Genomic DNA, 12,354 nt, shown 5'->3' with positions numbered 1-12,354 from the left:
TGGAGAAGGGCTCCTGGGGAAGGCCAGTGGCCATGTCAGCACGGGGCCAGGCACAGATGACCTGGGGAGGAGTGTTGTCGAAGGAGTTTCATTTTGTCTCTTTCTCTAAAAGCTGAAACCAAAGAAAAGTGTCACGATGGCGAAAAGCCTTGTGTGAGTCAGAGGTGCGAGGCTTATTTGCCCTCTCAATGGGCACAAAATGCCTGTCAGCCACAAAACTTCTTAGGGGGGTTCTCTGGTCCCTCTGTCAGAGCGGGGGCCCTTGGAGATGACCTCACTGGACGGTGGGGTGACAAGGCAAGAGGAACCAGGTAGGTGAGAAGGTGACTTCCTGGGTCAGGGACCTCAGTGTGAAGTGAGTAGGCCCAAGAATGTCTCAGGAAGGCCAGAGTAGAGGCCAGAATCTGGGGGGGCCTGTGGGTACAAATGCCTGAGTTTGTAGCGAAGAAAGGGCAAGGATGTATGTGAGTGTGCTTGTGGGGGGGGGGGGTCTTTGTGCCTGCTGAGCCAGGAGGTGGGATGTTAGACCCATCAAGCCTGAAGGCTACTCCTCCAGGCAAATCTGGGCTGCTCTCTGGGCTGAGTAGATGGTGTGATGTAAGTATTTAGGCCCCACTAGCGGTTCTCACTCTACCGCGGGGAAAACCCCAAGCCTTCACAGGTGCGGGGCTGTGATTGGTACTGGGTGTTTGACAGCGTGGCTGGAGAAGCACAGACAGGGAACCGCGGAGACTGTTGGCAGCCGGAGCAGAGGGCAAGGGGCAGTCTCCTCCACACACACCCGCACTTACCCTGTCCCCCCAGCAAGCAGCCTGGGGCAGGGACCTCCGGGAGGCACTCAGAGCCATAAGCTGATTGCTAAGGTGCTCTGTCCAGCTAGGGTGCTGGTGCTCCAGAGAGGAGAGGAAGCGTGGGGAGGAAAAGGGAGGAGGGGAGGTGAGCAAGGAGCGGAGGTGAGAGGGAGAAGGGGCCAGGGAGAATGAAAACCCAGCCTGTTGGTGGTTTCTTCTTTTTTTAAGAGCCACAAGCTGAGATCAAAGGTGATATTTTTACAGCAACTGAAATAGAAAACCACTGGGCGCACAGTGGGAGGTGAGCGGCCGGAACACAGGCCCCTTTATGCAGCCTGCGGCCACGGCAAACACACTGCCCTCTGCTGAGCGAGCGCCATGGGGCGTGGGGGCCAGTGTGGCCTCCATCTTCCCAACTCGGCTTCCAGAAAGAAGTCAAGGGAATGAGCTACAGCCCTCAGCGCGGGGAGAGGAAAGGGCGGGCAGTGAAGGATGGTAGTGAGCACCGTGGCCCTGACACCTCCCCCATCCCACTCTCACCATTCTTGCTGTGGTCAGAGTGACACCAGGCCCTGTTTCGAGGGTCGCGGAGCCCTGTGAGCAAGGATTATCGAGACCCCTGTGGGCCCGAGGAGAAAACCAAGGCTGCAGGGGAAAGAGGACTTGGTTCAGTCCCACGGGGAGTTGGGAGCGAATTCAGGACGAGAACCAGGGGCTCCTGGTCCAACCCCCTTTCTGCTCTCTGGAATCATTTGCGGACGCGCTGGGTCACCGGCCCGCGCTGGCCCTGGCATGGCGGGGACCATGCTCAGCTCTGCTAGGGCTCACCTCCAGGCTGTCATGGTGTGGGCGCTGGAGCTGCCGCATGGGCCCCAGCCGGCGCCATGCCGGAAATGCCCATTCTCAGGCCCCAACCCGGACTTACCTGAACCAGAAACCCTGGCAGTGTTTCCCAGAGTTTAATATTTTCATGAACTCTCCGGGTGATTCTGACACGCGCTAAGTTTGAGAATCACTGTGCTGCTACCTCAGTTTTCCACATCTGCACTTCAGGGAAAATTCTAACGCCGGTCTCACAAGACAGAGCCCATTATCCACGAACACATATCCTTGGTGTGTACCCTATGCCAGCCAGCCTTCTAAGCCCTTTACAAATATTAACTAATTTAAGTTCAGCACTCTATGAGACAGGAACTAATATTATCCTCATTCCACAGATGAGGAAATGGAGGCATAGAGAGGTAAAGTTACCTGCCCAGGGTCACACAGCTAGTAAGTGGCAGAGCTCTGGGATCTCAGCTCGTAACAGGTAGCCAACAGAAAGTCTCCAGCAGAGGGTCTGGCTCCCAGAATGTGTTCCAGGCATGGCTGACGATGTTATGATGGCAACTGGTATTACCTCACCTGAAGTCGAGATGATGATCCACATTTTGTACATGTGAAATCTGCTGTCTCGTCAAGATGGAGGAGGGAGTTAGCTGCAGACGCGGCCTCGGTATCTGAAACCCCGGGGCAGCCCAGAGATCCTCACCATTCATGCAGTTTTGAAACCACAACATACCATCTTGGTCTTCTGGAAACGTGCCAGTTTGCTGTAGGGAAGAGCGTGGGCTCTGGCAGAGGTGGGCTAGAACCCCAGCTTGACCATTCCGGGGCTGTGTGACCTTGCACAAGGCACCTCACCTCTCTGCACCTCCCCTTCTTCATCCGTCAAGTGGATGGTGACAGACCTAGCCTGGCAGGGTTCCTGTGAGGTCAGAGAAGATGGTGTTTGTGCCCCGCCCAGAGCGTGCCCGGAGCTGGGCACCTCCCTGGGGCTACCTCAGTGCGAAGACCAGCTCTGGACCCAGAAAAGTTCTGAAAGAAGAAGAAATCGTTCCCAAATGCTCAAAACACCTTTGTCCTCCAGCCTCCCAGTCCATTTCCAGATCTTGAAATAGCACCCCCAGCCAGGGACCCTGGGGAGAAACGGCGGCACCTGCCGCATCCAGGCAGGGAGTTAAGTGAGCCGTGGAGGGAAGACGCGTCCTCCATGCGCCACCGCCACTGGCCAGGCCTCCGCAAGCAGCGCCAACATCTGAGCGGCCGCCTGCCGTGAAGCATTTTGGCCCAGACATCTGAAGCTCGTTAGCTGTCTGCTCCCCGGGGGACTGACCCTGCTCGGTGAGAATTATCCCAGACAGAGCCACAGAGGATGGAGCAAACGAAGACCAGGTGAGGTGTGGCTACAAAAGAGGGGGGAACATAGTCTCCTAAGCAAAGAGCAGAGGAGGCCGGGAGAAAGCCCTGGGGCCTGAGCCCAGCTCCAGCCCAGCCACCAGCTCCCTGGCTATGCAAACTGGAGACAGGAGGTAGAAGGGGGTCCCTCTCCCTCTTTGGGCCTCAGTTTCCCCATGTGAGCTTTAGCGGAAGGGCAAGCAAGGCACATACTGAGCATCTTCCAGCCTGACACTGGGGGGTCCCAGCCTGACCTAGAATTCCTGGCCGCTGAGGTTTAGCTCAGTGCTGACAGGAGGTGAGTGATGGGTGGTGGGTGCGGAGATAACTCAGGGATGGAGAGCCAATGATTCCTCCCTTGGGCCCAGACATTAGAGGGGAGCTGGCAGGGGAAGACCAGAAAGTGATACTACATTTCAGAACAGTCAGCTGAGTGCCCTCTCGGTGCCCATAGGGGGCAGAACTGCTGTGAGCCTCCTGGAGATGATCCCCAACTGGGCAGATGACAGGGGTCAAGACACCCTTTTCTCTTTAGACTTCTAATTCCACCCTGCTGTCCAGATAGGCCACAGTTAACTTTTACCTAGCAGTTTCTATTAGCTCCTTCTTTTAAGCCAAGCACTATTCTAAACACTGTACATATTAAAATCATTTAACACTTTCACTGGTGGCAGGTCCTGGGTGATAGACCAGCCTGGCATCTGGCCCTCACCTGGCCGGTCCCGACGTTGAGCTTTCTCAGGACCCCCAGAGAGGTCGAACAGGCTGACCCTAACCATGTCCCTCAAGATCGATGCCTCCTCCCATCACTGTTCTATCCGACACGGAACAATCTCCCTTTCCATGGACAGGAGTGCTCTCGTCCCCTCCCCCAGTCTCCTTCCCTCCTGGCAGCCGAGTCTCTGGGAAACTGTTGCCCAGTGCGCCCAGAATATGACCAAAGGGACGAGGATGACTAGTGCAGAGGGTTGTTCACACAGGCCTTGGTGAAGCCTGATGAACCATTTCCACTCTGAGCAGAGAGGCCCTCTGTGGGGACCCGATGGGCATCCTCAGACAGTGACTCTTCCCTTCTGGACAGCATTGGACATACACACGCAGGCTTCTCTGAACCTTGGCTTTTCTCTGGACACCTCATTCCTGGGTTGCAGTGTTCTTTTCTTTGGATGGGTCGGTATCTCTGATGACCAGGCGAGAGAGCTGTGTCCTGAGCCAGGGAGCCTTTTGGATTCATTTATCTCTCGTGGGGCAACCTCATTACTGGCATTTCTAAGAAAGGCCTAGAGAGAGGTAGGGGCCCACTCAAGTTCACACAACCAGTCAGGACTGAGGCAGCCCTGGCTTCCCAGACCATTTTCTTTTCTTTTTTTCTTTTTAAAGATTTTATTTATTTATTCCACAGAGAGACACAGCGAGAGAGGGAACACAAGCGGGGGGGGGGGGCGGGGGAGAGGAAGAAGCAGGCTTCCTGCTGAGCAGGGCAGGCCTCGATCCCAGGAGCCTGGGACCATGACCTGAGCTGAAGGCAGACGCTTAACGACTGAGCCACCCAGGCGCCCCTCCCAGACCATTTTCAATTAAATAGTTCATCACTTTCAAATAAAAAAAATGAATTATGTAAGTGCAGAAAAATTAGAAAACACAGATAAGCAAAAGCAAACTAAATACACCTTTAGTTTGCTTCTCTGAGAAACTTCCATTGCCCGTTCCCATCCCTTCTCCCTCCCTGGGGCCTCAGCCACACTCCCCCAGCCCCAGCCATGATCAATACCTCTCCTCCTTTTGCCAACAGCTGTTCCCTGAGGAATAAGCCTTGACAGCAGATCCTGGAAGACAGCCTTAGACCGGAGGCTGGAGAGGCCTGGCGTCTCTTCCGGAACAGCACAGCTTCCGCCCAAACGGAACTGTTTAAATGCAGGATATAGGAAGAAATACTCCCAGCTAGAAGTCCAGAGCCTGCAACCAACGCTGCCAGCTCTGTGGATCAACTGTGTGATTTTGGGCCAGTCCCTGCCCTCTCAGTTTCTTCCACTGTAAAATGAAGACTTAAACTTGGCCCAGGGGCTCCCCCATAGCCTTTATCAGTCTGCCGGCTTCCTGTGGGCAAAGACCATGCCCTCTCCTTTCAAGTGAGCCATAGAATTTAGAATCGGAGGATGGGCTCCCAGCTCCCCACCACTTGATGACTGTGTGACCGTGTGCAGGGCACCACCCCACTCTGCGCTCTGCTCCCCCCTGGAAAGACACAGAGCAGCGTGCTTGTCCTCTGTGTGTCTCAAGGCTGCCTTAGATCCCGTGAGAGGTGGATCTTAAAGACCCCGCGGATGACGTAGAGCGAGATGCTATACTAGGCTGTTACTCCGGGGTACCCCCTGCTTGTCCAGGGCCTGGCTCCACGCTGGCTCAGGGGGTCGGGCCCAGGCTTGCAGCTGGAGCCTGTGCCTGCCCGAGGGCTCACGTAGCTCTGGCAAGAGGAGTGTGTGGACCCTGGGCCCGGCCCACCGAATGAAGTGTCAGTAACATTGCCCAGAGGGCCTCGGGGCCCATGACATCATGGACAGCCTTTTCCATGTTGGAGCTCACAGAGCTAAGGCCATTTTAAAAAAATAGTACTGCCTTTTTTCCTTTCTTTCTTTTTCCATTTTGGCTAAGGCATGGAATGTGAAAGCAGCTAAATTACTGCAGGAAGGGATAGAGGCTGGGCTCAGAGACTGGCTCTGCTTTCTGGGGCCCTAAGAACAATGGCAAACCTGGGAGGTCTGGCCCCTGCTTCCTCATGCCCATGTTGAGCCCACCCCAACCTCCCCTGACAGGACCAAGGGGGTGGCAGTAATGGTCTGACTCTGGTTCCCAGATGACCTTTCTGGACCTCAGCTTGCCATTTGTGATGGACTGCATGTTCGTATTCATCCCCCTCCCCCCCCCCAATTCATATGTTTAGTCCCCACCCCCCAGCATGATGGTATGTGGGGTAGGGCCTTTGGGAGGTAATTAGATGAGGTCATGAAGGTGGGCCCCCATGTGAGATTCGTGTCTTTACAGGAGGAAGAGAGATCAGAGCTCGCTCTCTCTGTCTCTCTCCCCGTGTGCGCGCGAAGACATCACGTGATCACACAATGAGATGGTGGCCATCTGCAGGTGGAGAAGTAGGCCCTCACCAAGAACCAATCTGTCAGCACCTTGATCTTGGACTTCCCAGCATGCAGAACTGTGAGGAATATAAATGTGTGCTGTTGAAGCCATCCGGTCTATGGTGTTTGTTATAGCAGCCTGAGTGGACAAACATACATCTGTGCACAAGGATAATAATCCCTCCCCTAACTATTGCTGATAAGAATAAAATGCAACCACAGCTAACCATTCATTGTATCATGCACTCATTCAGTCAATGGCGTTATGGAACGTCTATGTAACAGGCACTGTTTAGGAGCCGGGGGACAGCCGGGAGCAAAGCAGACAGAGACCCCTGCCCTCAAGGAGCTGAACTCTCATAGGGGAAGACAGACAGTAACCAGAGGAAGAAGTGAAGGATACAGTCTGTCCGATGGAGGATGGTGAGCGCTGTGGAGGTAAAGTTCACCTGGAGGGAGCATCAGAGTGTTAGCAGGGCCCTTCTGCACTTTTAAATAGGGTGGTCTGCACAGGTGACCCTGAGGAGGAGGCCTTTGGGGATGCTGCAGGAGGCGAGAGGAGACCATGGGCCACTTGGAGGAAGGACATCCCCAGCCATGGAAGGACCCTGGCGATGGTGGGAAGCAGCTTGAAATGACCTCCAGGTGTGTCTCCTGCGCCTCAAAAGAACCTCAGCTCCATTGTGGGTGCAGGTGGGCTCTGAGCTGTTAAGGGCCTAGCTAGAGGGGGTACGGTCTCATCTTACCTGTTCGGCCTTTGCTGAACAGCTCTTTCATGTCAGGCCCCAGACGATGCCCGGGGGTGGCCCGAGAGAACCCAGACATGCTGCCTAACCAAGCGCACTGCGTGTCGGGAGCCCGAGGCTCCAGTCGTGGCTCTGCTGCTGACTGGCTATGGGACATCAGGTGGGTGACGGGGTTTCTTTCTGGGTTGATGAGAATGTTCTAGAATTAGATAGTGGTGATGGTTGCACAACTTTGCGGCTATACTAAAATCCACTGAATTGCACACCTAAGAAATAACAATAACAACAAAAGAAAGATGGTTGATTGGACAAGAGGACCTCTAAAAGAAGGAACACCAATATTTTTTGTGCCTACAATACCCCAGGGCTTGCACTTGGCGTGTTATCTCACGATCTCTAGGGTTCCTTCTGGTTTGGACTTCTTGGGATCTGCCACGATGCTATTCACATTGTGATCGCTCCTCAGTAAATCCAACTGGAGCCCCTCCTTGGGGCCAACTAGGCCCCAAGCTAGTCTAGAGGCTGGGGAAGAGAAGGGACGGGCGCACAGGCTCTCCCTGGCAGAGCTCAGAGCCCGTGGAAGAAATCAGAAGTGCACCTTGTACCCAGAAAGTTATTCTTTTGAGGACTAACTTCCTTTCCTTTCCTTTCCTCATATAGGAAAGAACCCCAAATTACAGGATGGCACACAAGTGAGTGGCCATACGGGGGGCCCTGGGAGCTGATTTATTCACTGAAGGGGCCTTTGGCTGGGTGTTCAGGATATAACAGTGGGCAAGTCAGACCCAGGCCTGCCCTTAGCAAGGGAGGCAGACTTTTAAACAAACACACAATGAAGAATTTCTTTCATAACTGTGATTATCATCGGTGCTGGGGAGAAAAGCACAGGGGATATTGAAGGCCCTGGCGTGGCTGGAGCTGAGTTCAGAGGGCAAGGAGAAACAATGAAGGGGTCTGGAGAGCTGGTGGTAATGGCCTAGAGCGGGCTGTTCCAGACCATGCCGAGGCCCTAGGTGTGTGCAGAGGAAGGCCAGTGTGGATGAAGGGAGCTGGGGGACAGCTGCAGCAGGAACAGGCCTAGAGGCTGGGGGCCATGCCTCTCTGTGTACCCTTGCTGTCCCCGCTCACTCTCCAGTGTCCTGGTTCGGAGAAGAAACTACAGCCACGCTCCTTGCAGGCCACATTAAAGGGTCGGTGCTAAGAACAACCAGTGTTCCCGGAAGGCATGGTCATGGCTCCCTCCCTCCCGGCCCCTGAGCCTGCTGCTCTGCACGTCCAGGAGCAAGGGCCTGCCAGCCTCAGCAGCCACAGGGGTTATCTGAGCTGGACGATGTGCTAAGAGCCCTGCTTGGCAGCCCCCTGGCCATCCGGCCCTGCCACCCTCCTCCCAGGCAGACTCCGCACAGCCCACCCCCCCACCACGCCAACTTCCCCACTTCAATACTTTGAGGTGAGAGCTTTTCCACCAGGTCTCAGGCCAAACATGGTTCTTGGCTCCAGGTTCGGTGAGCTGGTTCCCGGCCATCCCCGCCCTCCACTGCTCCCCGATGACCCGCTCCAGGCCTCGGCTGCAGCCTCACGCTCTTTCCACTCTTGTTTTTTATTTTTTTAAATTTTTTGTCTCTCTTTATTTTCCTCCCCGGGTGACTCTCCCCAAGCCGGGCCTCTTTCTATCCTGCCCTCTTTCTTTCTTTCGTCCCTTTTCTCCAGGGTAGCTAGGGCATGAAAGGAAAAGCATGTGCTGTAGGACAGATGGAACAGGGCTCAAAGCCTAGCTCTGTCACCTGTCATCTGGGGCAGATGTATCCTTCTCTCGGAGCCAGTTTCGGGTTCTGTGCAATGGGGATGATCCTAATTCTGGTTCCTCTGGGCGGTCGTGAGCTGAGATGAATGTCACAGTGTGCCTCCGGGGAACAGTATGTGCTCCACTAATGGTAGTTTCTTCTTGCCCTCCTGCACATTCTTCTCCCTGAGCATCTGCATGTTTTGCTCACTTCACCACAAAGTAAGACACAGAAGGCCCAGCCCCCCACCCACCCCACCCCCGCTGGACCCCAACCACCTTGCTCTCTCTCTCGCACAGCCCCACCCCCCCCAGACTGATCGCAGCCAACAGCATCAGGACACGTGCAGCCTGCTCCCTGCTAGCCCTGCGGCTCCGAGGCCTCCCTGGATGTCCTAGCTGGGCCTCTCTGCCATGGGGCTCCCGAGGGGGACAAGGGAGGTGTCTTCTGAGTTGTGCTATGACGCAGGCACCAGAGTTTTCGGTGTTCCACCAACCTAAGAACAAGAGAGGCAGCCTTTCAACATGCCCCCACCCCCTTCAGACTTCTTACTGCTGCTCCCCCAACATCGCCTCCGACACTTTCTAGCTTCCAAACCATTGCTTGTGTCCTTGACCCCACCTGGAACCCCCTTCTGCTTCCTCCTTCTCATTTTGAGCGTTATACCAGCTCTAGGGCTTAGACGGGACAGAAGAGGAACTGAGGCTCAGGGATATCCAGATGTTGGTATTTTTTACAACGAGAATGTGTTCAGGGGCACCTGGCTGGATCAGTTGGCAGAGCATACAACTCTTGATCTCAGGGTCATGAATTCAGGCCCCATGTTGGGTATGGTGCCTACTCAAAGAAATAAAAATAAAAAATAAAAGAGAGAATGTGCTCAGTATAACATATTGTACTTTTTTTTTTTTAAGATTTATTTATTTGAGAGAGAGAGAGAGACAGCATGAGCAGGAGGGGCAAAGAGAATCTCAAGGAGACTCCAAGCCCAGTGCAGAGCCCTACATGGGGCCTGATCCCAGGACCCTGAGATCATGATCTGAGCTGAAACCAAGAGTCGGATGCCCAACCAACTGCACCACCCAAGTACCCCTTGTGCTTTTCCTTAAAAGACAAAATAAAGTAGTTGCCTGGGGTTATACTGGATCCAGTCCACAGGATTCCACATTTCTCATTTGTTCTCCTCCCTTTTCCACACTACTTGTCACATAGTTGTGACTATGCAGACCTTATTGTAACTTACTTCTTGGATGTCACTTAAAAGGTAATTATGTAAATAAACCCATACATTTATGGTCAATTAATTTTTAATAAGAGAGCCAAGACAACTCAAGGGAGAAAAAACAGTCTTTTTAATAAATGGTGCCAGACAACTGGATATCCACATGCAAAAGCATGAAATTGGACCCCTACCTCACACCATTTACAAAGATTAATGCAAAATGGATCAAAGACCTAAGAGCGAAAGCCAGAAAACCCTTAGAAAACCACACAGATGTGCATCTTTGCGGCCTTGGATAAGAAAATAATTTCTTAGATATACACCAAAAACACAAGCAAACAAAGGAAAAGATAGGGAAACTGGACTTTACAATAATTTTTAAAATTTGTGCTTCAAAAGACACTATCAAGAAAGTAAAAAGACAACCTACATAATGGGAGAAAATACTTGCAAGTAATGTATCCAGTAAAGATATAGCATCCTAGTCTCCAGTGTATATAAAGAACTCCTACAATTCAACAATAATTTTTTTTTGAATGATAACCCAATTTTTTAAATGAGCAAAAGATTTGAATAAATATTTCTCCAAAGGAGATCTACAAATGGCCAACAAGCACAGGAAAAATGCTCAACATCATTAGTTACCAGGGAAATGCAAATCACAACCACAATGAGAAACCACTTCATATTCACTAGGATGGCCAAAATAAAAAAGTTAGAAAACAGTAAGTGCTGCTGAGGATGTGGAAAACTGGAACCTTCATACCCTGTGGGAAGACATGTAAAATGGTGCAGCCGCTGTGGAAGACAATTTGGCAATTCACCAAAAGTTATACAGAGTCACCCCATAATCCAGCAATTCTACTCCTAGGTATATATGCAAGAGAATTGAAAGCATATATTTCATACAAAGATTGTACATGACCATTCTTAGCAGCATTATTCATGACAGCCAAAAAATGGAAACAACCCAAATGTCCATTAACTGATGAATGGATAAACAAAATGGGATATAGCCATACGATGATATATCATCCAGTTATAAGAAGAGATGAAGAAGTACTGATATATGCCAAAACATGGATGAACTTGAAAATGAACTTGAAATGTCTGGAATAGGAAAATCTATAGAAACAAAAAGGGAATTAGCAGTTGCTAGGGGCTGAGGCGGTGAGTGGAATGGGGAGTGATCGGTGTGGGATTTCTTTTAGGGGTAATGGAAATGTTCTGAAATTAGTGGGGATGGTTGCATGCTAAAAACCACTGAACCGTACACTTTAAAAGAGTGAAGGTATATCTCAATGATATGTTTTTGGTTTTTTTTAAGTAGTTGCGTAGATCTGGAGAGGATCTTGCAGAACATTGCACCCAATATCCACCTCCCACCCCCACCCCTGCCCATGTGAAAAGTAGGGAAATTATAGGCCAGCAAGGGGAAGGAACACACAGCAAGTCTGAGACAGAGTAGGGATAGAACCCAGAACTATACTCTCTCCTCTCTCTCCTACCCAGATTGTTAGTTCCTGGAGGACAAGAACTTTTATTACACTTCTATTAATCCTGTACCTCCTATCACAATGGCATAGCGCATCGCAGAAATAAGAGTCAGGACGGCTCCTACTGCAAGAGCCTAAAAACCCACTTCTTAGGACCCTAAGGAACATGGATTCCCTGGCCCACACACCTGGGAGGGACAAGGGTGCGGTCAGGGACTCAAATGACTTCCCCCACTCCCCTGCCTGTTTCTTCTCTTCCTTCCTCATTCTCCTGGTCTTCCTCACAAGGCAGGGAATCTGGTTGCTGGAAGCTCTGGGGAATCATACGTTTTAGAGCTTGCATTCCAAAGGGGAGCTAAGTGCTCCCTCCCAGAACCTATTTATGCAAATTGAGGACAACAGCTCTGTTTGGTCCAGTTGGGTCATATAACATGGCTAGGAAGATGGAATTCTCCAAAAGGCCAGGCCTTCTAGCAGATTATTGGTCTCTGTGACTATTTGCTAGAAACTCAGAAAGTGGGGGGATGGCAAGGGAGGGGTGCTTTTACCATCAGAAGTGGAAGGGAGATGGGGCACCTGGGTGGCTCAGTCAGTTGAGCATCTGCCTTCGGCTCGGGTTGTGATCCTGGGGCCCTGGGATTGAGCCCCTCATCCATAGGGCTCCCTGCTCAGCAGGAAGTCTGCTTCTCCCTCTCCCTCTGCCCCTCCCTGCCCCTCGTGTGCATGCGCACTCTCTCTCTCAAATAAATAAATAAATAAATAAATAAATAAATAAATAAATAACATCTTTAGGGGAAAAAAAGGAAGTGGGAGGGAGGTTGGGCAGTCAAACACACTCAGCCACCCCCTTCCTTAAGGGTCCAGTGTGGGAGGATCTAAGAGCCAGAGGAGAAGGCAGTCACAGTTTTTAGATGCAGAATGACCTGGGCTGTAAGTCCCAGCTTTTGACTTTCTGGCTATGTGTAGG

At 51.9% G+C, this 12,354-nt stretch overlaps 1 long non-coding RNA gene across 1 annotated transcript in view; it reads right to left on the bottom strand.

Annotated features, from left to right (window-relative positions):
• Nucleotides 1-12,354, bottom strand: part of LOC144379449 (uncharacterized) — a 707,761-nt gene that overhangs the window by 50,033 nt on the left and 645,374 nt on the right. The window lies entirely within an intron of this gene.

Source organism: Halichoerus grypus, chromosome 11, assembly GCF_964656455.1.
Source record: "Halichoerus grypus chromosome 11, mHalGry1.hap1.1, whole genome shotgun sequence".
Taxonomy (NCBI): Eukaryota; Metazoa; Chordata; class Mammalia; order Carnivora; family Phocidae; genus Halichoerus; species Halichoerus grypus.
Note: the sequence above shows the minus strand (reverse complement) of the source record. Positions and strands in the feature narration are given on the sequence as shown.